Below are 4,671 nucleotides of genomic sequence, written 5' to 3'. Positions count from 1 at the left end.
TATTAGATCCTTCCTGCTCCTTAATACCCACAGCAACCACTGATCTGTTCCTTTCCAGCAGTTGGCTAGTGGAGCGTGCCGCCTCCTGCGAGGTGGCTGCTTTCATGGCCACCTCCATCACTGCAGTCATTACTTCAGAGTTATTTTTTTTTAGTATTTCCGCAAATGTTGCTTTTATTGTGGCATTCTCATCCAGAAAACTATTACCACCTTCTCCCTGGGTGGTTTTCTGATTCTCAGCCTCGATACCATTTTCTTTGAGGGCTCTAATCTCCTCCTTTGCTGCTGTCAGCTCTCTTTTCAGGTTGCTTATTTCGTTCTTCATTTCCTGCATCATTTCTTGCATCTCACTCTTGATGTCCTCCAGAAACTGGGCGAACATTTCCTTCATCTCATCACCTTGGCTCTTTCCTGTTCCCCTGGGACCTCTGGCTGCCATGCTTGACCCTGTTGGGATGGGGGAGGGAGAGAGAGAGGGAGAGGAAGAGAGAGAGAAAGAGAGAGAGAGAGAAAGGGAGTGATAAAGGGAGAGATAAATTATCCGACCCTTCCACTGAAGTGAGAAGAAAGTAGAAGGGGAGGGGGGGGGGAGGAGATGGAGAGAGAGGCGGGAGGGAGAGAGAGGAGAGGGAGAGAGTGGGTGAGGGAGAGAGCGGGTGAGGGAGAGAGCGGGTGAGGGAGAGAGCGGGTGAGGTGTGTGTGTGTGTGTGTGTGTGGGCAGACAGAGAGGGAGGGGGAAGGAAAGAGAGGGAGGGAGAGGGGGAGGGAGGGGGAAGGAAAGAGAGGGAGGGAGAGGGGGAGGGAGGGAGAGAGGGAGGGAGAGAGAGGGGGAGAGAGAGAGAGGGGGAGAGAGAGAGAGAGAGAGAGAGAGAGAGAGAGAGAGAGAGAGAGAGAGAGAGAGAGAGAGAGAGAGAGAGAGAGAGAGAGAGAGAGAGAGAGAGAGGAGAGAGAGAGAGAGAGAGAGAGAGAGAGCAGGAGAGAGAGAGAGAGAGCAGGAGAGAGAGAGCAGGAGAGAGATAGTGGGAGAGGGAGAGAGGGAGTAGGAGAGAGGGAGAGTGGGGAGGGGTTAGAGTGTGTGTATGGGCGATGCGGGGGACTGGGGGTGGGGGGGGGGAGATGGCGACTAAGTCAGGTCAGGTCCGATGGTGAGGTCAAGATGGGGGGGGGATAGGAAGGTCCTATCCCAGATGCCTTTTCCCCTGACTGGACAATTGTGTGTGTGTGTGTGTGCCTGTTTTAGTGTGTGCACACTTGTGTGCGTGTATGTGTCAAGATATCCCTTATGCGTTACCACTGCCTAAATGAGCCACTCTGAGATTTTTAAATATATATGATATCCTGAACGAGAATTTGATAATCTTTTACCTCAATCTGTACACCTGATTAATTGACCAGAGAGGTGGGTACATACCAGTCTGCCTCCCGCTCACACAACCAGATGAGCGATGTATGATGACGATGGTTATCCGTTGTTGTCTCCCACTAGGTGATTCACTAAGTGCTGGTAGATTGATGAGGTCGTACTTCTCTTTCAACACAAAGCTCTGGAGTCAGTCACTGTATCGTTATGTGACAGTTCACTAATTCACTGTACCACTGATCACAGTCACCACTCAACAGCACAATCAGGTAGCTCCACGGCGGGTCGTCCCACCCGGTCAGGTCACACACTTACATGCACCGGTGATGCCCTAGCTCCACTTTTGGTTTCTTCGCCAAATCTTCGCACTATCACTAGCGATATGACTATGCTATGTTGCACCCTGCAAGCTACACACTGCGAGAGGCCAAATACTATGATCTAGCCTCTATACTCCTTCAATGTCCCGAGAAATTGACGAATTTCCGCGGACCTCACTAATCGCGTGTGTCTCCTACCTTCTCCGCTACGCTGTGTGGCGTGTGTGTGTGTGTGTGTGTGTATTCACCTAGTTGTATTCACCTAGTTGTGTTTGCGGGGGTTGAGCTTTGCTCTTTCGGCCTGCCTCTCAACTGTTAATCAACTGTTTACTAACTAGTTTTTTTTCCCACACCACACACACACACACACACACACACACACACTCCAGGAAGCAGCCCGTGACAGCTGACTAACTCCTAGGTACCTATTTACTGCTAGGTAACAGGGGCATTCATGGTGAAAGAAACTTTGCCCCAGTTTGTAATACTGGGATACACCTGATATACAGTTTCTAAAGATACACCAGTTTCTGCCTGGTGCGGGAATCGAACCCGCGCCACAGAATTACGAGTCCTGCGCGCTTTTCACCATGCTACCAGGCCCCCTGTGTGTGTGTGTGTGTGTTTGCTCACCTAGTTGTACTCATCTATTTGTGCTTGCTGGAGTTGAGCTCTTGCTATTTGGTCCCGCCTCTCAACTGTTTATCAACTGATGTACAGGTTCCTGAGCCTATTGGGTTCTATCATATCTACACTTGAAACTGTGTATGGAGTCTGCTTCCACCACATATCATAATGCATTCCATTTGTCAACTACTCTGACACTAAAAAAGTTCTTTCTAATATTTCAGCAGCTCATTTAGGCACTCAATTTCCACCTGTGTCCCGTAGTGAGTGTGCCCCTTATGATAAATAGCGTCTTTATCTACCCTATTAATTTCTTTGAGAATCTTGTATGTGATGATCATGTCCCCCTAACTCTTCTGTCTTCCAGCGACGTGAGGCTTAATTCCGGCAGTCTCTCCTCGTAGCTCATACCCCCTCAGTTCGGCTATTAGACTGGTACTAGGCAAACATCTGAACCTTTTCCAGTTTAGTCTTATGCTTGACTATATATGGACTCCATGGTGGAGCTGCATACTCTAGGATTGGTCTGACACATGAGGTATACAAAGTTGTGAATGATTCCTTAAACAAGTTTCTAAAGGCCATTCTTATGTTGGATAACCTGGCATATGCCGCTGATGTGGGCGTCAGGGGAAAGGTCTGGCGTGATATCAACCCCCAAGTCTTTCTCTCTGACTCCTGAAAAATTTCATCTCCCAGATGATACCTTGTATCTGGCCTCCTGCTCTCTACAACTATCTTCATTACATTACATTTGCTTGGGTTAAACTCTAAAAACAGTTTGTTCGAACATTCCTTCAGTTTGTCCAGGTCTTTTTGAAGGCTCAAGCAATCCTCCTCTGTCTTAATCCTTCTCATAATTTTGGTATCGTCGGCAAACATTGATAGAAATGAGTCTATACCCTCCGGGAGATCATTTACGTATATCAGAAACAGAATAGTTCCTAGTACAGAGCCCTGTGGGACTCCACTGGTGATTTCACGGCAGTCTGAGGTCTCACCCCTCGCTGTAACTCTCTGCTTTCTATTGCTTAGGTACTCCCTTATCCACTGGAGCACTTTAGCTGTTACTCCAGCCTGTCTCTCCAGCTTATGTACTAGCCTCTTATGGGTACTGTGCCGAAGGCTTTCCGACAGTCCAAAAAAATGCAGTCCGCCCATCTTTCTTCCTTGATCTTGCTGTCACCTGGTCGTTGAATTCTATTAAGCCAGTAAGGCAAGATCTACCCCTCCCTTAATCCATGTTGGCGATTTGTCACGAAGTAACCTTGCATGATATACAAATTAAGGGCACTGGCCTGTAGTTCAGCGCCTATTGTCTGTCACCCTTTTTGTATATTGCGACTACATTAGCCGTCTTCCATATTTTGGTAGGTTTCTCATCTCCAGTGACCAATTATACACTATAGAGAGTGGCAAACAAAGTGCCTCTGCACACCTCTGCACCCACAATAATGATTGTGAGATTCCGTCTGGACCAACAGCCTTTCTCACATCCAGATCCAACAGGTGTCTCTTGACCTCATATCTTGTAATTTCGAACCCTTCCAAGGCCCCCTGGTTTATTGCCACCTCTCCTGGCGCAGTGACCTCCTGGAACCTCTTGTTGAGTTCTTCATACACCTCTTTGTCATCTTCTGTATACTTGTCCTCAACCGTTCTTAGTTTCATCACCTATTCTTTCACTGTTGTTTTCCTTCTGATGTGACTGCGGAGTAGTTTTGTTTCTGTCTTGGCTTTGCTTGCCATATCATTTTCATATTTTTTCTCTGCTTCTCTTCTCACACTAACATGCTCATTCCTGGTTCTCTGGTATCTCTCTCTTCTTTCTGGTGTTCTGTTATTTCGGAAGTTCCTCCACGCCCTTTTCTTCAGTTCCTTTGCTTCCATACATGCCCTATTAAACCATGGCAGTTGCCCTCAAGCTAGAGGGGGAGCAGGCAGGATGTATCCATCCTCCTGTTTGACATAGGCCTAGGCCTAAGGTGTAGTCTTCAGTGCGCCAAATAGGTCAGCTACAGCGGCACTAAGTGTGCACCGCCGCTCCTACCAACTGTGGTAGGCCCTGGACGTGTGGATTGGCCAGAAATTAAGGCAGTAATTGTTAATGTGGCAATATCGAGGCCTGCTGAGGGGAGAGTCGTGAAGTAGGTGGGCCGCCCTGCGGTACCTGAAGCCTGGGGCACCACGCGCGTGAAAAATAGCCTTTGTGCCCTCCCTACCCAAGGTCGTGGTTTGTGTGTGCGACTAGTGTGTTTACACGAGAGACTGCCAGGACACCCCATAAAGTGCCCCTACACTACGTGTGAGTGTAAACCTTGTGCCTTGTAGGTGTCTATATGTACATGTGTGTGTGTACGTAGG

This window comes from Procambarus clarkii, chromosome 29 (genome assembly GCF_040958095.1).
Source record: "Procambarus clarkii isolate CNS0578487 chromosome 29, FALCON_Pclarkii_2.0, whole genome shotgun sequence".
Taxonomy (NCBI): domain Eukaryota; kingdom Metazoa; phylum Arthropoda; class Malacostraca; order Decapoda; family Cambaridae; genus Procambarus; species Procambarus clarkii.
Note: the sequence above shows the minus strand (reverse complement) of the source record.